This window comes from Pavona decussata, unplaced genomic scaffold (genome assembly GCF_977016875.1).
Source record: "Pavona decussata unplaced genomic scaffold, jaPavDecu1.1 SCAFFOLD_6, whole genome shotgun sequence".
In the NCBI taxonomy this organism is placed as follows: Eukaryota; Metazoa; Cnidaria; class Anthozoa; order Scleractinia; family Agariciidae; genus Pavona; species Pavona decussata.
In genome coordinates, this window is record NW_028145430.1 from 1,276,565 (window position 1) to 1,300,000 (window position 23,436).

Consider the following 23,436-nt stretch of genomic DNA (forward strand, 5'->3'; position numbering starts at 1 on the left):
CAGAACACTCAACAATTCTCTCCGTGGGTGTCTGTTCAGTTCGGAAGACCTCAATTGCCTCAGAAACGGGGATTTAGCTGTAAATAAAACTCAAGTTTTCTTCATCAAAATGCAAGCTCAAATTTTCGTTAGACTGGTAAACTGATTCCTTTCGTTTTCGATGCGGAAAATATGTAGTTTCTAATAAAACCGCGAAGAAAGGTCAGCTAGCACTTTCCTAGAGCAAACAACAACTCGTAAATTTGGGGGATAAGATTCCGTTCCCTAAACCTTTCTGCGACTCAAGCAAATTCTCAAGTAAAGCATCGGAAAAGATCAATGCCCTTTTAAGGGCACCTAACCGTGGATCTGGGAACACTGTAGACAACATTTTAAGTATGTTGTTTAAATGTTCTCCAGCAAATATTCCATTAATTTTGACCGGTTCTTTTACTGACTTCTCGCTGAAAACAAAAATCCACATCCTTGTTAAGTTATGGTACGGTTCTCTCTAACAGCTTTACATGTTTTCTGTTGTGTACTATAAAAAGCTCCGAACGGGGAACAGGGACAGCGCAGTGGTGAGAGCACTCGCCTCCCACCAATGTGGCCTAGTTCGATTCCCGGATTTGGCGTCAAATGTGGGCTGATCGAGTTTATTGTTGGTTCTCGTCCTTGCTTCGAGGGTTTTTCTGCGGGTACTCCGGTTTTCCTCCCCCCGCAAAACCAACATTTCCAAATTCCAATTCGACCCGGAACTTATGGACACCTTTGAAGGAGCTCCTAGAACTCTTTGGTGCTTCGTTGGTGAATAAATTATTTTTACATTTTTACGAACCGATTGCTCTTCGGTAGGGCTATATCCGTCTCGAAAACCTCAAAATCAGACTTTTTTGTCAGAACAAGATAGAAATTGATAGAAAATGATTTTAAAGACTATGAACGTAAATCTTGTATTGAATGTGCGTGTAATTTATTTTAAATTCCTTCCTGATTATATGCATTGACGCAATTGTCTGACACTTTATTTGCACTCAATATTTTTAAGAATTATTATAATTATTACTCTTTCTTCCTTCACTGTCCTACTCTCTCTTAAGTTACAAAAACTTTGTGCAGCGGAGAGGACGATAAGTCATAGGCATGAAACAAATGCTTAACGGTTGCCATTGATTCCTCGTTAAAAATTTCATCTACAAGAAGTTAAGACGCAAATACGGGTATAGTATAGTGACTCTCGGAAGTAAACTGAAGATTAAAAACAGGATCCACGTCACTGTTTGCCGCCCAAACTTTATCATCAATATTTTAACCGGCTTCCCAATCGGATCTTAGAAATCCTTTCCCCGGAATAGCTTTAAGAAACTCTGATCGGAGAAGACGTAAATGATTGTCTGAATTAAGAAACAAATAGATACGGGAGATAGCCGGTTTCTTGAGAAACTGTGGTGTTGTGTTGTGTTCAACTTGGTGGAGGAGTGCATGAAAACGATTATTGTTTATAATCGACTCAGGGTTGAAGATAATTTGGTCTCTCAAATAGGTGGTCAAATTACCACGCCAACTCAGTTGATAAACCAAATTAAGAAATAAATTCAGTGAAAATACTCTTGGCGAGAATTTACTGGGAAATACACGTCTTGCGGAAGAATGAATATTTTTCGTCTAAGAATTAACAATTTTTGACGTAACTATAAAGATTTGTTGGATTACATGCTACGTAATTCCTTATAGAGCAAGATTTGCTAACGTAATTAAAACTTGTCTGCAATAACTGATGACATTTGAATTATAACAATCTACCTAAAAGGGCAAAAATATGGCAGAGGCGTTTTTTTTATGTTCTTATTTTTTTAAATTTATTTACTTGCCACACAAATATTACAAAAGATACTCGACTAAAACTAATAACAAGAAAAAAATACGAGGAAAGTGGCGACGAAGCCCAATAGAAGCTAAAACGGTTATAAGTCCTGGGCTTCCTCATACGATATAGGACATTTTTACGTTGAGTCATTTACTACAACCACTAGCATCCTTCAGTTTGTTGTTTTCTCTTGCAAATTAGGGATATTGGTTTCTATACCTCACTGGGATTTCTTGTTTCCGAGAAGCCAGGAGCAATATTGAAAAAGACGTAACAATTGTCATGTTACTAGTGACTGAGTTGTATATCTCAACATTAGACTTTTTGTCAGCACAAGATAGGAATTGATAGAAAATGATTTTTAAGGCTACGACTGTAAATCTTGTATTGAATGTGTAATTTAGTTCAAATTCCTTCCTTCCTTATTATATGCATTGACGCAATTGTCTGACACTTTATTTGCATTCAGTCAATATTTTTATGAATTATTCTCATTCTTTCGGCTTCCTTCACTGTCCTACTCTCTCTTAAGTTCCCAAAACTTTGTTCAGCGCTAAGCAAGATAAGTCATAGGCATGAAACAAATGCTTAACGGTTGCCATTGATTCCTCGTTAAAAAGAAGTTAAGATACAAATACGGGTATAGTATAGTGGCTCTCGGAAGTAAACTAAAGATTAAAGCCAGGAACCACGTCATTGTTTGTCACCAAAACTTTATCATCAATATTTGAGAAAGTCTGATCGGAAAGTCTCAGGGCTCTTGAAGAATGAATGAATGAATGAATGAATGAATGAATGAATGAATGAATGAAAATGAATGAACGAATGAAAGAGAATTTTCGTCAGCACATCCACATAGCGGCTCTTCGTCCACTGCCCGGTCGAATCCACAGTTAGAATAAGAATTTGGAAAAGTTGGTGACTTTTTGTGGAGGGAGGTTAGGGAAACCGGAGGACTCAGAAGAAAACCCTTAGAGCAGTGACTAGAACCAACCGACAAACTGACAGCCCATATATGGCGTCAACTCTGGGAATCGAACCCAGGCCAGATCAGTGGGAGGCGAGTGCTCTGATCACTGCGTCATCCCTTCTCCCCTCCCACCTTAATTTGTACGTGATAGGGTACTTTGGAAACACTTTGGCGGGAATATTGTTTCTTCAAGTAGCAACTGGCGAAACAAAAATGCGTTTTCTTTGGACCAAAACGTTGCCGTCCACCGGGAGGCAAATTGAAATATTCGACTTGCTACTTAACATTAACAGTCTTTTGTTTCGAGAATTAAAATCTGTTAAATAAAAATATATATATCTATACTATGAGCATCTCGTGCAAAAATTTGGTCCCCTGGTCACGGCAAAGATTTTGCTTAATTCTCAAACTTTTTCTCGCAAATTTTGCAATATCCATCTCGCTAGAGAAAAGGTAAAAAAATTACTGAGACACAGCCGAAATAGGTAAACTATTGTAGTATCATAACAGTGCCCTAAATTCTTGACTGAAACCGCCATGATCTTTGTAAACATCTTAAAAGCGGTTATTAAACTCCTTTCGGGAAGTGACTCAGATTCTGCACGTTGTGTAGTCCCAGACCTGCACTTACGCTGTACGTTCCGTCCGCATTACGCTTGAGAGCAGAAAGTTTCTGTTTCAGTCACTTCTTTAAATCTGGAAGGCCGTTCTACGTTTTCTAATACAATGTTGATACAAATTGAACGGGAATTACGATCGATGGCTCGAGCCTATTGGCGATTTTCACTGTAAATAAGAAAGAGGAGGCATTTTTCGTGTCCCAGTGACTTATGTTACGTTCATACTTTAATCGCATTGTAAGTCGATCGAAATAGAGGCTATTCATTTGTAGGATGGTATTATAGGGTCAAAAAGTGGTACTTGAAACGTTATATCAAACACAATACTTTATTTTATCGTTGTTGAGTTGTCATTTCGGAAGGGCTGCTACTTTCGGGGGCTCCGTTACTTTCGGAATTCTACGGTTTCGAATGCTACAAGTTTTGCCGTCACCAGTGTCTGTATTTTACTTCAATCTGACACCGGTTGGAGACGTTTCAACAATAACAACACAAGCATTGCTCTTGCAATAGATCGACAAAGTGGCATCAAAAAATGAAATAAATAACGTTTGGATCAAGCCTTCCAAGCCCTATAATAATTCTTGTTTGAGATTGAAAACTTTGATAATCTGACTTCCGCTCGGGTTGTCGAAACGTTTGTCAATGCCACGTCACCTCAAACAGTCCTTTTCAGAACTATTCTCACCCGAGAGACATAATTTACGTACTTATATGATAAAGCTGTAAATACTTTGAACCCCGGAGTCATGTCATATATGACTTGACTTCGGGGTTCAAGGCATTTACAGTTTTATTGTCATCTGGGTAGCTTCAGTAACCGCCACCGTAGGTCTGCATAGGTCTGCTTTTTTTCAAGCCGCAAGTTGTAATTTTCTCCACAATTCGAAGATCCTCTGCATCGGTTGCATCATTCCCCATGATATTTTTAGTAGTTTCTTTGGATCGCACTAACATAGGTGTGATGGCATTTAGACCCAGTAACCGTATGTTTTTCTTTTCAGTGCACGAGGCTATTGTGTCGCAATATCTTATGCTTTTGGGAAGAAATATTCCAGTAGACGAGCTCAAGGACACAAGCCCTATCGCAGGACGTCTATTCGATTCTATTCATTAGATAGATTATAAATAAACAATAGCCTCCATTTGGCGCGAAAATATGCTCAGACATTTGTCCGCGGACATTATCTGTTCCCGAGAAGCGAACAGTTTTCCGAGAGCGAAGCTCGAGGAAAACTGTGAGCTTCGAGGAGGAGATAATCAGATGTCCAAGGACAAACTGAATATCTGAGCATATTTTTAAAGTTAAATGGAGGCTATTGTGTTCATTATCCTTCAAATATTTTTCGCAACATGCGGGAATCTCGCGGGAATCGGCAGGAGCTGCCATTCTGTCATATGTCAATCACGTCAAAGTTTGTCAGTTGGCTTCCAAAATCTCCACGTCAGATTTCGCTTCAGGTCGAAAGCGTTTGTTTGGGGAAGAGGTAAAACATTTGAAAGGAAAGTAAACTTGTTTAATTTCGTGAAAGACAAAAGCAAGATACAAGTGGCGGATAAGGTTACAGGGAATCTAACTACCTCTCGAGTACAAGCTAAAGATCTCTGAAAGCGAAAAACTGTAAAGTATCGCATTCCGTATAAAAAGTGTAAACTGCCGTCAACGAAACAGCCGGCGCTTTGTCGTTCTCTTCCTTTATCTCGTGTTCAATTGGAGCAGCACTTTATATCGAAAATACAATTGTGGAATTTGCTAGCCGAAAACGACCTGTGAAGAAATCGAAGCTGAACCTGCAGTCGAATACGACGCCACCGGTTGTTTTTCAGTTGCTGGATTCCATCAAAGCGCTTTCTTTGGCAACTTGACATTGAATGGAGCCAGCAACGAAGTCGCTCACAATCACTGAGGATTAAACTTGTTGCTCGAGAGTAGGACAAAGCTGCTTCTCTTCATAGAGAATTTCAACATCTCGGGGTATCATGGCTGGTTTTTGGTTCGTGGACGAGATTTTATGTTCGCGAGCGATCTCGACCAGGTGAGCATTGATAGCATCATTTACCGGCTTGAACTGTCAGTAATGGTACTGAAATTTATGTTTTCGTTATTTAAATTCCTTATATCCAGGCCAGCACGAATTGCTCTCATTGAATTACAACTGTAATATTTGCCGTCGTGTGAGCGAGCTTCGAGCTTATTAATTAAACTTGTTTAATAGCTTGTTGATGGTTTTTTCATTTCGCCAGACTGAAAGAAAACCATAAATACTCTTAAATGAGATGGGCTAAAACTTTTCGCCTTTCATATTTTTCAGTTTTACCACATTTTTAATTCAAGGACTGTTAAACAGAGTTCAAACCAAGAGAAAATGTCGCAAATATGAGCTTCAGTTTTTCAACATTTCGTTTACGAACAGCTTACCGTCAAAAACGTTTAGAGCGTATGTTGTTTTCTGGTACTGGTTTATCGACCAGCAGGTTTATCTCTTCTTCTGTCACAAAAGCAAACCGTTCCCCCATCTTGACATTCATTTTAATTGCAAACTTGACGCTCCTTGAAGTTTTTGAAATTGGGGAATATCACTTGGGGAATATCCTCGGATATTCCCCAGTTTTAGCTGGGGTATATTCGGTCACGTGAGGCGTTTAGACCAATCGCGCGCGAGCGAAAATATTTGATGGATCATAATGGGGAATATACTCATCTCCATTAATTCATTTAGTTACATTCATTTATTCATCCTTCACGGGTATATTAGGAACTCACAATATGACCAGCTCCCAGTTTGGCTTGATAGCTCAGTTAGTAGAGCACTGTACCGGCATCGCAGAGGCCATAGCTTCGTTCAAGCATGAATTTTTTTAGGCTTTCTTTTCGGAACTGCTTAAGTTGCGTTCGATTACCAACTAACTGCAAGGATCTTTCTTCTAGTTCATCTTTCATCCGCAGTTCATAGCATATGTTTCATATATTCACATTCGTTTCATTTATTCATCCTTCAAGGGTATGGAACTCACGTAATATGACCAGTTCCCATTTGGCTTGATAGCTCAGTTGGTAGACCACTGCACCGGCATCGGTGTACGCATCGGTGACCGGAGGTCATCGGTTCGAATCCCGTTCAAGCCTGAACAAGCTTTTTCAGGCTTTCTTTTCGCAACTGCTTAAGTTGCGTACTAGCCGAAAGGATCTTTCGGCGTCTATTTTCATAATGAAAATTATCCCAGTTCATGTGTTACTAGAGGTGGGGAAGATCATGAACTCCCAGAGTTTACTTACAAGCCTAAGGACACATGTATGTGGAAGGAAACTGTGGACAATGCTGTCAACTATGGTTAGTTCAAATGCCTTTTCTAAAGGAGAAGGTCCCGAAGCCTCGTCATCGTCATAATATATTATATAACAGCTGAACTGAGAAAAGTGTCGTCAAAAGAAACGGCTTCCTAAATAGCAGCGAGTTTAAAAGAGAGTATTCGATTTGGGAAACTTGTTGAGGGACAAGATAACTTATCAGCCTACTGAAACAGCAAGGACCGCGTAGACGAAATAATCGTTGGCGGTATTAAATGGGAACAATCAAGTGATGATGATAACGATGGTGATGATGATGATGGAGGTGATGATGATGATGATGATGATGATGATGATGATGATGATGATGATGATGATTGTGATGATGGTGGTGGTGGTAATGATGAATACCATGATGATCATGACGACGCTGACGACAACGATAAAGATGTTCGTGATGCTGACGAGGATGATCATTACGACGACGTTTATGATAACGATGATGATAAAGACAATCATCTGACAACCAAAAGAAATTTTGGGAGATTTCCTTCCGCAAAAAGTTCGGTTGGGTCGGATCTACTCCCATATTTTATTATCAGTGACTGTTTGGGGCGGAATAAAACCCTGCGTACGCAATTGGTGAAATGCAGTCATCGCCAAACTAATCCATATCAATTGATAAAAAAAAGAAAAAGAAAATGGGTATATGATAGCGGAGTTCGCGCGCGCGCCGTAGCCCCATAGCTAAGAGATTTTGGTAAACCCATCAGTGCGAGAAATTTTGGGTTGGTTATGACGTTACTTCCGTCTGACCGCCCGTCCGTCCGTACTTACGCTACTCCCTGTAAGCCAACTTGAAATGAGACACTCAAACCCTGTACTGCAACCCGGGTTAATTTTTCGGCGGGAAATTGCGTGGCCAACTGCGCTGCCGCCCGCGTTTCTTTGGCAGGAAATTGCATCGCTAACTGCGTTTGAGAAAAAAAATAGTAATTTTGAAGACAACGTGTACGACAAAACACAACCTCAATTTATGAATAAGTCTACAAACATGTAAAGCAAAGAAAGGGAGATAAGAAGAGATCGAGAAAACAGGCGACGAAAAAGTGAAGTTCGACGTCAAAGAGAGCGATTGAGAGCGGTAGCAAACAGGCGAAACATGAGTGACGAACAAAGAGAGAAAGAACAGGATAGGGTGCCGAAAAAACCCCGTGTTGCGGCACAGGGTTTGAGTGTCTCATTTCCCATTGGCTTACATAGATGAGCGTATGTGCTATAACCCGGGTTGTTTTTCGGCGGGAAAATGCATGGCTAACTCCGCTGCCGGCCGCGTTTGTTTGGCGGGAAGTTGCATCGCCAACTGCGTTTGAGAAAAAAAAACAAAACAAAAAAATAATTTTGAAGACGACAAGATACAAAGTCAATTTGTGACCAACAGCAGGAGAAAGAGCAAGGCAACTAGCGGCGGAAGAAACAAATCGACTGGCACATCATCAGAATCTGGAAGTGAAATCATTTTACTCCGATCCAGGACGACGAAACGTTGGATTTTTCCTCTTGAAGTGAAACGTTTCGCTCACTTAACGTTGTAAAACGAACGGAAAAATCAGCAATGGAATAAAGGAACTGGTTATTCTAAGAAGAGGCGAGTACATTCATGCAATTTTGTTGACAAAACTTTGCTAGTTTGCTGGTTTGCAAGATATTGTTTTCTTGCAGTTTTGACACGCCGTTTAACTTAAGCTTAAGCTAATACTGCTAACTTCAGAACAGTATTTAGAGCTCATTTTTTCGGTCCATGTTGATTATTTCCCTTGGAGTTTTATTTTCTGATCTCGTCCAATTTTGCCGTCAAAAAGCGGGAGAAAGAGCAAGGCGGATCGAGGCGGAAGAAACAAATCGACTCTTTTAGCAGCTTTTAGAGGCGGCACTTCATAAACAGCGGCCGAATCTTGAAGAGAAATTATTTTGCTCTAATCCGGCGCGATGAAATGAAATTAAGATGCGATGGATTTTCCTCTTGAAGTGAAACTTAACGTTGTAAACGAACGAAAAAATCAGCGATCGAATAAAAGGATTGGTTATTCTCCAAAGAGGCGAGTATATTCATGCGAAATTGTTGACAAAACTTTGCTGTTTTTGCAAGATATTTTTTTCTTGTAGTGTTGACACTGCAACTTGTTTAACCTCAGAGCAATCTTTTGAGCTCATTTCTCCGTCCATGTTCGTTATTTCCCTTGGAGTGTTATTTACTAATCTCATCCCATTTTGCTTCATTTAAAAAAATTTGATTCTGAGCTAAAATAGTCAGTCAAACAAACGTCTCCCAACATTGTATCGTTGACATAAACTACTGACAAGTTTTTCTCGCATATATTTCTAATTTTAGCATTTATTTCTGACAATCTTGACAGAGAACGAACAAAAGTACTTAAAACAGTAGGATATAACCGCACAGATTAAGATGTGTGAGTAATTTTCACTGAAAGTCTTTTCAAAGAACGTTAAAAGCGAATGTAAAATTAAAGTGTGATTTCATTTTCATCAAAACAAAGTTTACGCAAAACATTCATTCGCTTGTTTTTTGTGAATTTTTCAAAGATCATTGTTTAGTTTATTTCTGTACTTATTGCTATGAATTATCACAGTGCTTTTTTTCATTTATTACTCAAAGATATATTTGAAGTGTGTTTTTTGGTTAGTGTATCCATTTTCTCTGAGGTTTATAGCGTACGACCTTCTTGATAAGCAAAATTTACTAGACAGTGAGAGTGCCGGTAGAGCGCGTTGGCTGTTCATAAACTGAAAAGAAAATATTATTTTGTGTCCATTTAAATTCCGTTTTTATAACAAAGAGGGCAAATTGTTCCTAAAACTATCAAGGAACTTCGTAAAACAGTCAGTAAAACACTCATCGAAGGTGCAGGCAAACCAACAAATTATTTAATTTTTTCGTAGCGTACAAAACAAACAAAACCGACGAGAACAGTTCCCGTTATACACATGTCATTAAGAGAGAATACAAGTTTAATTCAGGAGCAAACTAACAACGACAAATCAAATGTTAGACATCAATTAATTGTTCACCTGCGCTGTGAAGCTTCCTACCGCTTGGAAATCACACGAACATAGATCGATAAAAATAGCAAACGATGGATCCAAAGAAGGAACTTGCGGAGTAATTTCTTCCTGCTCCTTCCTCCCATCAAAAGGACACTTTCATGCTCAGTTATCGTTTGTTAAAAGCACTTGGACGCCATGACTGATTTCAATTTCTCAACAAAACAAAATAAAATCAATCCGATCCAAGTCTTTAGCTTTTGATACAAATAATCTTTTGCTGTTTCTTGTTAGAGACACCAAAATTAACCTTTAGGAATTTCCTTCCTAGCTACAGCACTTGATTTTCATGTATTTTTGGTACAAAGAACCCGGCTTAAAGAGTCGAACTTCGAAAGAACCTCTAAGAATTTGTGTTTTTTTGGACACATAATGCAGAAACCAACAAAATGTAAAACTGTCGTGCTCAGCCAATCTGGAGCGAGTATTTTCGCCGCTCGACCCTTAGCCTCCCACGCAGTCGTTTTTAGGGGAATCGTATTACCTCCTCCCCACAAACGCCTGCTTACCCAAGCGCCACATTCCTTTCCGCCGCTAAGCCAATCACAGTGAACTTTCTAAAATCTGGAAGGTTGACCTTGACCTCAGAACGCCTCTCGCGGGAACAGTGAAAAACATCAGACTTGACCGAGCTTACGTGAGCTTTTAGCACCTTGTGCCGTACGTTCAAAATTTCTCGTGTAAATGCCTATCAACTGACTGCAATAAAAAACTACGTGACGGGAAATAGCGATATTTTTGTCAATTTGCCGACTGGCTACGCAAAGTCGCTTCAATATTTATCAAGCTTTGTCTTCAATCTTGTCGACCTTGTCGGTGTGGAGGAAACCGAAATATTACCCGATATGTCGGTAAACTTTAAAAGATTTTGCAGTTGAAACTCGCTTTGTTGTTGCAATTTGTTCGGGGGCATGTGCGACATTTTCCACAAGGACCACAAGTTGATCGGCTCTTTATTTACTTGTCGCTTAACTTTCCGTTTTTATAAAATAGTCTTTAATGGACTGATAAATACTGCAGATCTCCCCTTGATACCTTCTACATTCTTCTTTGCTTTCTCGAATCGAGTTAGTCTGTCGTAGCACTTCGTACAAACAAACAAATCTGCTCCAGAGTTTCCGCACACGTAAGAGGCGATATCTTCGCCGATTGTCAACTCGATCAGGCGGGTAAGATCGATTACACTTTCCCGAAGATTTTGACTCTCCCAGCAGTGTCAAAACGTCGCACAAGAAGCGCTTGTATTCACATTCGATATTTGTTTTGGTGTTTCAGCCATGAGCAGCCATTCCAGAAATGAAAAAAATATATATATTCCAACTTAACTCCCGCATCCCTCAAGACTGTATTATAAACAGAGACTGTAGACACCTCAAGCTCACAAGCTCGCGGGAAACGGAAGCGACCATTGTAACCAGTAATTTGATTTGATGTCATTAAACAATGCCTCGATGGTTATTGGCTAGGGTGCTTGGGGAGTAAAACAATGGGAAAGGAATGTGGCGCTTGGATAAGCAGGCGTTTGTGGGGAGGAGGTAATACGAGTCCCCTAAAAACGACTGCGTGGGAGGCTACTCGACCCTCGGTGAAAGGAAAATTACGAAAAACTGCATTCAGTGATTTTGCCCTCTGTTTTACATTGTTATTGTTGATGAACAGTTAGCTTGCATATGCATTAAAATATACTATATAACTGCAGAATTGATTAGGAACTCATAAGGTTATTACGTTCATACAATAAGCAGTCTTCTATTGTGGAGCTCCGCTTTTAGGCTTGGCTAAATATATATATTATCCATCTGCATCGCCTTATTCATGGTCACTGGAGAATCAAACGAGAAGTACTTAATACATAGTTTGTAATCGAATTGCATCAATTTTTAGCATAGACGAAGACTGAGTGCTTGTGCTGAGTGTTTTATGGGTTAGTGTTCATTGAATTTGGTGCAAAAAATTTTTCAGAAAATGGAAAATTCCTGCTTTAAAAGAAGGAAATTCACCTTTCGTATAGTAACTTTTATGTTTTAGCTCATTTAGTGTTCTAGGATTGGTTTAGGCTAGTTTTCAATCTATTTTGGCGTTTTTTTTAAATTGAAGTTTAAGGGAAAATCCAGAAGTCCAAGATGGCCGCTGCTTGACAACCATAACGTAACTGCCACGTTGCGAACTTCAGAGGAAACATCTTTACAGGTCCTATTTATCCTCCAAGTGTAATTGCCTTAGCTGTAACAACATTGGATATATAGAGGTGGGAAAGGCGGAATCAGTCTCCTCGCTAACTCGATCAAAACCCGATTTCCCCTGGATTTGATGACAGACCCCATGCTTTTTTCAGTCTTTAATATCCGCTACCCCCTAAAATCGAACTTCATTGTAGAAACGTCGTTCGTTAAACCTCAAAAATGTCAGAACATAGCAGGTTGACGTGTCGAAATCTTATTATTAAAGTGATTTCAATGTATGGAAATGTCCTTAACAAGATCTCAGTCTTTGTTTGTCCTTGATATGTTCTTAAAATTGTGGGTAAAATTCCCAAACTAAACGTTCTGATAAAAATGCTGTTACAAAACAGACTAATTGCACACAGGTGACTCGTGATTTTAAAAGTTAAGAATGATAAAACGACGATATTTTATTAGTTTTTATAGGATAATTCAATTTTTTCGCCCACCCCGCCAACTGGAACTATTTTTGTTTCCTTTCGAAGTTCGAGCTATTTTTTTGTTTCCCTTCAAAGTTCGAGTTCGCGGTGTTCTACCGTACATGTAAAAAATGATCGACACATGGGAGACAGTAATTCCGTCCACCCATTAATCGCTGAGCGTCATAAGATCACTGATAACAACTTAGCTTCTAAACGAGACAACGAATAGCTATAGGTCCAAACTGAGACGCAAACGGTCATTTTCACTTAAAAGTGAGTTAACGAGAAGTTAATGGTATTTGCCTAAATGCGTCAAACGGTTTTAAGAAAGTGGAAAACTTTTCTCTTAAACTTGTAGAATATGTCATTCTTATTGTAGACAGCTGCTAATTCAGACTTTTATTTTTTCCATTTTTATCGAAAGTCCCATAAGTGCGGACATCTGATGCCATTCTCACAACATCAAAAGTAACGACGACTTTGCACCACCTTTACGCGCAACTTGCTTTGCTAATTTTTTTTCTCTAACGGTTGTGTAAATGGAACTCTCTTTTAACACCGTCTTGGAACTGTTTAATTGGTTTGCAAGGAACTAAAAAGAAGCGAAGATGTCGTACACTTGAAACACTACATCTGATAGCAGGCATTTAAGATTTTGATTACTTTTTATTTTTATTTGGTAGGTTATTTCAAGTATACGGAGCCGACAGCTTTAAGGGGAAGTATCACGCAAATTTGCTGTCATTTCAAAACCCAAAAATGTTTGTCTGTCAGCAGAAACACTGACAAAATAATTGTCAGGTTTGTTATAAATTATCACCCCAGTACAATAAAACTGTTGATGAGTGCCTCTGGTCAGAGACAGAGTAGGCCGGTATGGATTGAAACTTGAAAAATGTTAGGCTAAGGTTTTTCAAGTTCTCGCATTTTTGTTTCCAAAATGCGCTAGAACAGATCACGAGTTGTTCCTTTCAAGAGTTGAGTTGATTTCCTCTCGTTATTCTAAAATTATTTGGCAGATGATTGAAGGTCTTATTTCATCACTTTTAACAAAAGATTTCAAAAACCCAATGATACTTCTCGTTTAAAAAAGAATGCTTTTTCATGTTCTCACAATCACTCACACAAAGTATATAAGTCGTCGTAACTTGGGATGTGAAGAGGCCAAGCTGTTAACAAGCCTTGTGGTTTGTTTCAGGTTTCCCGACTCGCCGTTTGTATTCTAAAGTATCGCAAAACATATAAATCTATTAATTTGTTTGGTTTGTGGCGAAATAAATAACTCAACTCATACTCTTGTTCGAACTTGTTCTTCTAAATTAAACCGAATAATTTGAAATGTTAGTTAAAAGTGCACAGCCAGAGCATTTGAAGAATCTTCCATTCAGCCCGGGATTTTAAGACCAAAGAGTAGAAAAACATACTCCCTTCCTTTTCTCATACTTTACACTGAAAAAAGACGTACTATTGTATCGCATGTTATCATGATTTTATTGGATTGTTAGTTTCTATTTTCTTTACTCAGTTAAATTCAATATTTCCTTTTAACTTTAGATGCGAAAAACGATCGTTCTGATATAAGAATGTTCCAGGGTTCCATAGTCGCAGTTTCCGTCAGAGAAGATTGTTTGTAAGGTGGTTTTTACTCATTGGTAAAATGCCTCCATTGGTCTGTTTCTCGCTTACAAGCGTCTTTCAAGGAAGCACACAAGTTCCTCACAGTCCTTTGGCGGTCCTTTAAATACTAAAAGTAAAAAAAAAAACGCTATAAGAACCATACAAAAAGCAACTCTAGGTATGTATTAACTTTTTATTTGTTATTGTTAGAATAGAAGCTAAAAAAGGTCGACTTATCTGAAATTTATAATCCAAAAACTTCCCAAATTTCATGACCTCATTGTTGTAGTGTCCTTCAACATTAAACTGTACATATCTTTCTCTGGAATTGTTTCTGACGAACAGAGGTCTTATGAGTCGAGGCAGGTCCCTATGTTCTCTCAATATAACTCGCACGAACGATTTGCCCTAGATCATGGGCTAAGCAAAAAAATGCTGTAAAAAAAAAATAAAATTAAAAAGATAAAGGAATCAACTTTACCCGAGTAATTGTACGTTTTCCGTTGTTTTTTGAGTTATTAGAATACGCCGCTTTCATTTCATGAACGAAGCAGACTACAAATGCTAGGCATAAAAGCAGTACAGCTGTCTTCTTCTCCATCTTCTTAAGACGTAAGCGAAATTGTAAGTTTGGTTTTTACGCTTTAGGAATAGACTCATCGCGATCACCCAAATTTAAATACATGTTTAATCTACCCATAATTCACTGTAATGTTTGTCATGTTGTTTGCATTAAGGACAGTGCATTAACAAAGAAAACACTTATTGATAGATAAAGTTATTCCATTTTCTTAAAGGACCCTCTTTTAAAGTTGAATGCTTCATTGTAAGAACACAAGCTCCTCACACTACTTTGCGGTCCTCTTTATAATGTATTCACGTGGTTTCGAGTGCAATTAATAATAATAATAACAATCATTTATTAGGAAGCTACATCACTAAGAGTGGTTTACATAGAGGTCCTAAAATTTGAAGTTAATAAGCACTGAGTAAATTTTCATGTGATTACATATTAATCTATAACTATAAAAACAACTTTAGATAAGTATTAGAGCTTATTAGAATAGATGATATGATCCACAAGCGCCAACCATCTTAAAAATTCGGTGACCAAGAGTCTGTCAGCATTAAATTGTCTTTCTCCGGATCCGATTGATCTTATGAAACAATGCAGGTCCCGATGTTCTCTCAATAAAACTTTCATCAACAGATCGCGCCAGATCACGGGCAAAGTTTAAGAAGTACACTGGAAGGCATGGGAAAAGATAATAGGAATAAACTTTAACCAAATATCCTATTATTATTAGGATACACGGCTTCGATTTCGTGGATAATTACCAGAATTCAAGAACTAGGTATAAAAGGAATATGTTTGTCTTGGTCTCTATCTCCGTAAGACGCAAGCGAAACAGAAAGCTTGCTTTTTACATTTATCGCTGTTCAAATGAAAACACTTCAAAAATAACTAGCTAAAGGAAAAGCCAATAGACAACAAAGATAAAAAAAATCAACTGTACCAATCTTGCAGATCGTTTTCCATTGAATCTGTTATTATTTCTCACCCAGGCATCTATTTCAGACACAATACAGGCTGTGATTGCTAAGAACACAGTCAGTATTGCTGTCTTCCTGTAGATAGCTTTAGACTAGCTTTGGGACTGAATGAATTGCGACGTTGGATGGTGTTGTTTATTTCTTTTCATTTGAGTTTACAAAGCTTCTGACACTGTTCAAGGACCACTTATAATATATTTTTTGTGGTGAACAGCGGATACAACTTTTTTCTTGAAGGTAAGCGAAAAAAAATTGATTATAAATTCGATGAAGAAAAATTTACTGAAAAGACTTTCTTGAGTGTGAAAGCGGCCTCGGTAAATAACAATGAGCTTAAATTCCAATAATATATGGCATTTTCAAAGCAAAAGGATCTGTTTCTTTTCTGATGTCTCTTATCTTTAGAAAAAATTGCTCCAAGAGCGCTGCTGCATTCTCTTTCATGGCTGAAGTTTGTCAATTTGATCTTGTTGTCGTAGCGCCGAACGACAGACTCGGTAATTTTTACAGTATTCTTCGCCGCTTGGTTTCTTTCAAATTTCTAAAATCTTCACGGCATCTAAGCTAGGATAACAATGCTCTGTTTTCGTTTTGGGTACTAGTATGGTTGCTCTTTTTATTCTTGCTTCTGGTTGTGAGGTTTATTCATCACTGTTTTCATGTTGCTGTTTTTGTGTCGGCGGTAACAAATTTTTAATAACATTTGCTGGTAAAATGTTCAAACCTACTAGCTCGTCTATTTCATCAATGGTAAGTGCTTTATGGACTGTAAATTTTTTGCATTTTCTTTGTTTTGACGTAAAAATTAAAGCCAAAAATTCAAATAACCGGCAACAAGAAAAAAATTTCACGCACGGATATTACCATGGCTACAGTTTAACTGAAGTAAGAATTTCTCTTTCAATCAGCGCACGATTTGTACTTTATCCGTTTACTCTCTCCAACAAAATGTCGTTTACTCTCTCCAACAAAATTCTCCGTCGCTTCGCAACTCGGCCCAATACGGAATATATTTTCTCTCAACAAGCCGCCAATATGAAGTCGTATTGCCGTCTCAAAATCGAATTTAGTTTATAGTAATTCCGTCCACCCATTAATTGCTGAACGCCATAAGATCACTGATAACAACTTAGCTTCTAAACGAGACAAAGAGCAGACTGCTATGGGTCCAAACTGAGACGCAACCAGTCATTTTCACTTAAAAGTTAGTTAACGAGAAGTCAATGGTACTTGCCCAAAAGCGCCAAACGGTTTTAAGAAGGAGGAAAGCTTTTCCCTTAAACTTAGTGAATTTGTCATTTTCATTGTAGACAGCCACTGATTCAGACTTTTATTTTTTCCATTTTTATTAAAAGTCCCATAAGTGCGGACATCTGATGCCATTGTGACAAGATCAAAAGTAACGACGACTTTGCACCATTCGGCTTTATGCGCAACTTGCTTTGTTAATTTTTTTTCTCTAACGGTTGTGTAAATGGAACTCTCTTTTAACACCGTCTTGAAACTGTTTAATTGGTTTGCAAGGAACTGAAAAGAAGCGAAGATGTCGTACACTTGAAACACTACATCTGATAGCAGGCATTTAAGATTTTGATTACTTTTTATTTTTATTTGGTAGATTATTTCGAGTATACGGAGCCGACAGCTTTAAGGGGAAGTATCACGCAAATTTGCTGTCATTTCAAAACCCAAAAATGTTTGTCTGTCAGCAGAAACACTGACAAAATAATTGTCAGGTTTGTTATAAATTATCACCCCAGTGCAATAAAACTGTTGATGAGTGCCTCTGGTCAGAGACAGAGTAGGCCGGTATGGATTGAAACTTGAAAAATGTTAGACTAATGTTTTTCAAGTTCTCGCACTTCTGTCTCGAAAATGCGCTAGAACAGATCACGAGTTGTTCCTTTCAAGAATTGAGTTGATTTCTTCTTGTTATTCTAAAATTATTTGGCAGATGATTGAAGGTCTTATTTCATCACTTTTAACAAAAGATTTCAAAAACCCAATGATACTTCTCGTTTAAAAAAGAATGCTTTTTCATGTTCTCACAATCACTCACACAAAGTATATTAGTCGTCGTAACTTGGGATGTGAAGAGGCCAAGCTGTTATCAAGCCTTGTGGTTTGTTTCAGGTTTCCCGACTCGCCGTTTGTATTCTAAAGTATCGCAAAACATATAAATCTATTAATTTGTTTGGTTTGTGGCGAAATAAATAACTCAACTCATACTCTTGTTCGAACTTGTTCTTCTAAATTAAACCGAATAATTTGAAATGTTAGTTAAAAGTGCACAGCCAGAGCATTTGAAGAATCTTCCATTCAGCCCGGGATTTTAAGACCAAAGAGTAGAAAAACATACTCCCTTCCTTTTCTCATACTTTACACTGAAAAAAGACATACTATTGTATCGCATGTTATCATGATTTTATTGGATTGTTAGTTTCTATTTTCTTTACTCAGTTAACTTCAATATTTCCTTTTAACTTTAGATGCGAAAAACGATCGTTCTGATATAACAATGTTCCAGGGTTCCGATCCATAGTCGGAGTTTCCGTCAGAGAAGATTGTTTGTAAGGTGGTTTCTACTCATTGGTAAAATGCCTCCATTGGTCTGTTTCTCGCTTACAAGCGTCTTTTAAGGAAGCACACAAGTTCCTCACAGTCCTTTGGCGGTCCTTTAAATACTAAAAGTAAAAAAAAACAACGCTATAAGAACCATACAAAAAGCAACTCTAGGTATGTATTAACTTTTTATTTGTTATTGTTAGAATAGAAGCTAAAAAAGGTCGACTTATCTGAAATTTATAATCCAAAAACTTCCCAAATTTCATGACCTCATTGTTGTAGTGTCCTTCAACATTAAACTGTACATATCTTTCTCTGGAATTTTTTCTGACGAACAGAGGTCTTATGAGTCGAGGCAGGTCCCTATGTTCTCTCAATATAACTCGCACGAACGATTTGCCCTAGATCATGGGCAAGCAAAAAAATGCTGTAAAAAAAAAATAAAATTAAAAAGATAAAGGAATCAACTTTACCCGAGTAATTGTACGTTTTCCGTTGTTTTTTGAGTTATTAGAATACGCTGCTTCCATTTCATGAACGAGGCAGACTACAAATGCTAGGCATAAAAGCAGTACAGCTGTCTTCTTCTCCATCTTCTTAAGACGTAAGCGAAATTGTAAGTTTGGTTTTTACACTTTAGGAATAAACTCATCGCGATCACCCAAATTTAAATACATGTTTAATCTACCCATAATTCACTGTAATGTTTGTCATGTAGTTTGCATTAAGGACAGTGCATTAACAAAGAAAACACTTATTGATAGATAAAGTTATTCCATTTTCTTAAAGGACCCTCTTTTAAAGTTGAATACTTCATTGTAAGAACACAAGCTCCTCACACTACTTTGCGGTCCTCTTTATAATGTAATCACGTGGTTTCGAGTGCAATTAATAATAATAATAATAACAATCTTTTATTAAGAAGCTCCATCACTAAGAGTGGTTTACATAGAGGTCCTAAAATTTGGAGTTATTAAGCACTGAGTAAATTTTCATGTGATTACATATTAATAATATTCATGAAAAACAATACGAGATAGTCTAAAATAATTATGCAGAAGCATAAATAGTTGGCACACGTTCCAATTGTGTCGGAAATATTCTACTGATCTTCAACAATCTTCGGAATTCGTCGAGAAATTTTTGGGAGATATTGGTTATCTTTGGCAATCATTGGAAGTCTTTGGGTAATCTTTGGAAATCATCGGAATTCTTAAATGATATTTGGCCACCTTCGAAAGGCATCGGGTGAACTACAGCGATCTTCGCAATACTTAGGATGACCGTCGGCATGTTTTGAAGTTTCTTCGTGCTAACTTCGGAAATCGCTGTAATTTGAACTGAATTATCTTTTTTTCTTCATCGTGTTTCCTGAAAACTCCATTTCTCTTATTCAAACGGAATTGAGAATTTTTTATGTATATTATTAGTTAATTAAAAACAACAACAACAACTAAAATATTAAAAACAGTGTGAACAAACAAACAACCAACAAGAACTATAAAAACAACTTTAGATAAGTATTAGAGCTTATTAGAATAGATGATATGATCCACAAGCGCCAACCATCTCAATAATTCGCTGACCAAAAGTCCGTAAGCATTAAATTGTCTTTCTTCGGAATTGTTTCTGGCGATCATTGATCTTATGAAACAATGCAGGTCCCGATGTTCTCTCCAGAAAACGTCCATTAACAGATCACGCCAGATGACGGGCAAAGCTTAAGAAAGACACTGGAAGGCATGGTAAAAGATAATAGGAATAAACTTTAACCAAATATCTTATTATTATTAGGATACACGGCTTCGATATCGTGGATAATTACCAGAATTCAAGAACTAAGTATAAAAGCAATATGTTTGTCTTGGTCTCTATCTCCGTAAGGCGCAAGCGAAACAGAAAGCTTGCTTTTTACATTTGTCGCTGTACAAATGAAAACACTTCAAAAATAACTAGCTAAAGGAAAAGCCAATAGACAACAAAGATAAAAATAATCAACTGTGCCAATCTTGCGGATCGTTTTCCATTGAATCTGTTATTATTTCTCACCCAGGCATTTATTTCAGACACAATACAGGCTGTGATTGCTAAGAACACAGTCAGTATTGCTATCTTCCTGTAGATAGCTTTAGACTAGCTTTGGGACTGAATGAATTGCGATGTTGGATGGTGTTGTTTATTTCTTTTCATTTGAGTTTACAAAGCTTCTGACACTGTTCAAGGACCACTTATAATATATTTTTTGTGGTGAACATGTACCATGGTACAGCGGATACAACTTTTTTCTTGAAGGTAAGCGAAAAAGAGTGATTATAAATTCGATGAAGAGAAATTTACTGAAAAGACTTTCTTGAGTGTGAAAGCGGCCACGGTAAATAACAATGAGCTTAAATTCCAATAAACTATGGCATTTTCAAAGCAAAAGGATCTGTTTCTTTTCTGATGTCTCTTATCTCTAGAAAAGATTGCTCCAAGAGCGCTGCTGCATTCTCTTTCATGGCTCAGGTTTGTCAATTTGATCTTGTTGTGGTAGCGCCGAACGGCAAACTCGGTAATTTTTACAGTATTCTTCGCCGCTTGGTTTCTTTAAAATTTTTAAAATCTTCACGGCATCTAAGCTAGGATAACAATGCTCTGTTTTCGTTTTGGGTACTAGCATGGTTGCTCTTTTTATTCTTGCTTCTGGTTGTGAGGTTTATTCATCACTGTTTTCATGTTGTTGTTTTTGTGTCGGCGGTAACAAATTTTTAATAACATTTGCTGGTAAAATGTTCAAACCTACTAGCTCGTCTATTTCATCAATGGTAAGTGCTTTATGGACTGTAAATGTTTGCATTTTCTTTGTTTTGACGTAAAAATTAAAGCCAAAAATTTAAATAACCCCTCCCCCAAGAAAAAAATTTCGCGCACGGATATTACCATGGCTACAGTTTAACTGAAGTAAGAATTTCTCTTTCAATCAGCGCACGATTTGTACTTTATCCGTTTACTCTCTCTAACAAAATGTCGTTTACTCTCTCCAACAAAATTCTCCGTCGCTTTGCAACTCCGCCCAGTACGGAATATATTTTCTTTCAACTAGCCGTCAATATAAAGTCGTATTACGGTCTCAAAATCGAATTTAGTTTATAGTAATTCCGTCATTAATCGCTGAGCGCCATAAGATCACTGATAACAACTTAGCTTCTAAACGAGACAAGAATAGCTATAGGTCCAAATTGAGACGCAAACAGTCATTTATCACTTAAAAGTGAGTTAACTAGAAGTTAATGGTACTTGCCTAAAAGCGCCAAACGGTTTTAAGAAGGAGGAAAGCTTTTCCCTTAAACTTAGTGAATTTGTCATTTTCATTGTAGACAGCCACTGATTCAGACTTTTATTTTTTCCATTTTTATTAAAAGTCCCATAAGTGCGGACATCTGATGCCATTGTGACAAGATCAAAAGTAACGACGACTTTGCACCATTCGGCTTTATGCGCAACTTGCTTTGTTAATTTTTTTTCTCTAACAGTTGTGTAAATGGAACTCTCTTTTAACACCGTCTTGGAACTGTTTAATTGGTTTGCAAGGAACTAAAAAGAAGCGAAGATGTCGCACACTTGAAACACTACATCTGATAGCAGGCATTTAAGATTTTGATTAATTTTTTTTCTTATTTGGTAGGTTATTTCGAGTATACGGAGCCGACAACTTTAAGGGGAAGTATCACGCAAATTTGCTGTCATTTCAAAACCCAAAAATGTTTGTCTGTCAGCAGAAACACTGACAAAATAATTGTCAGGTTTGTTATAAATTATCACCCCAGTGTAATAAAACTGTTCAGTGATGAGTGCCTCTGGTCAGAGACAGAGTAGGCCGGTATGGATTGAAACTTGAAAAATGTTAGGCTAATGTTTTTCAAGTTCTCGCACTTCTGTTTCCAAAATGCGCTAGAGTTGTTCCTTTCAAGAATTGAGTTGATTTCCTCTTGTTATTCTAAAATTATTTGGCAGATGATTGAAAGTCTTATTTCATCACTTCTAACAAAAGATTTCAAAAACCCCAAAATACTTCCCCTTTAAAAAAGAATGCTTTTTCATGTTCTTACAATCACTCATAGAAAGTATATAAGTCGTCGTAACTTGGGATGTGAAGAGGCCAAGCTGTTATCAAGCCTTGTGGTTTCTTTCAGGATTCCCGACTCGCCGTTTGTATTCTAAAGTATCGCAAAACATATAAATCTATTAATTTGTTTGTGGCGAAATAAATAACTCAACTCATACTCTTGTTCGAGCTTCTTCTTCTAAATTAAACTGAACAATCTGAAATGTTAGTTGAAAGTGCACAGACAGAGCATTTGAAGAATCTTCCATTCAGCCCGGGATTTTAAGACCAAAAAGTAAAAAAAAAACAAAGTCCCTTTCTTTTCTCATACCTTACACTGAAAAAGACGTACTATTGTATCGCATGTTATCATGATTTTATTGGATTGTTAGTTTCTATTTTCTTTACTCAGTTACATTCAATATTTCCTTTGATCTTTAGATGCGAAAAACGATCGTTCTGATATAACAATGTGCCAGGGTTCCATGGTCGCAGTTTCCGTCAGAGAAGGTGGTTTGTAAGGTGGTTTCTACTCATAGGTAAAATGCCTCCGTTGGTCTGTTTCTCGCTTACAAACGTCTTTCAAGGAAGCACACAAGTTCCTGACAGTCCTTTGGCGGTCCTTTAAATACTAAAAGTCAAGAAACAACGCTATAAGAACCAAACAAAAAGCAAATTTAGATAGGTATTAACCTTTTATTTGTTGCTGTTAGAATAGAAGCTAAAAAAGGCCGACTTATCAAAAATCTATAATCCAGAAATCCCCAAAATTTCATGACTTCACTGTTGAAGTGTCCTTCAACATTAAACTGTACATGTCTTTTTCCGGAATTGTTTCTGACGATCAGAGGTCTTATGAGTCGACGCAGGTCCCTATGTTCTCTTAATATAACTCACACGAACGATTTGCCCTAGATCATGGGCTAAGCAAAACAAAAAGAAAATGCTGTAAAATAAAAGAAAATTAAAAAGATAAAGGAATCAACTTTACCCGAGTAATTGTACGTTTTCCGTTGGTTTTTGGGCTATTAGAAATCGCTGCTTCCATTTCATGAACGCAGCAGACTACAAATGCTAGGCATAAAAGCAGTACAGCTGTCTTCTTCTCCATCTTCGTAAGACGT

General features: G+C 37.5%; 3 long non-coding RNA genes across 4 annotated transcripts in view; all 3 read right to left on the bottom strand.

Moving 5' to 3' along the window:
• Positions 1-13,966: 13,966 nt before the first annotated feature.
• On the bottom strand, positions 13,967-14,744 carry LOC146489082 (uncharacterized). Its single transcript, XR_014863944.1, has 2 exons — positions 14,591-14,744; positions 13,967-14,236 (listed from the first exon to the last, which is right to left on the bottom strand). It is a non-coding gene; the product is annotated as an uncharacterized LOC146489082 (long non-coding RNA).
• A 3,321-nt stretch (positions 14,745-18,065) lies between these two features.
• LOC146489083 (uncharacterized) lies at positions 18,066-18,855 on the bottom strand. Its single transcript, XR_014863954.1, has 2 exons — positions 18,702-18,855; positions 18,066-18,347 (listed from the first exon to the last, which is right to left on the bottom strand). It is a non-coding gene; the product is annotated as an uncharacterized LOC146489083 (long non-coding RNA).
• A 3,816-nt stretch (positions 18,856-22,671) lies between these two features.
• The window catches only part of LOC146489084 (uncharacterized), a 31,237-nt gene continuing 30,472 nt past the window's right edge, over positions 22,672-23,436 (bottom strand). The window contains exons 1-2 of one of the 2 annotated variants that reach the window (XR_014863922.1): positions 23,304-23,436; positions 22,672-22,943 (exon numbers count right to left, since the gene is read on the bottom strand). The exon at positions 23,304-23,436 is cut by the window's right edge and continues 29 nt beyond it. This is a non-coding gene — a long non-coding RNA (uncharacterized LOC146489084). The remainder of the gene's footprint in view (positions 22,944-23,303) is intronic. The other variant, XR_014863924.1, reaches the window with a different exon arrangement.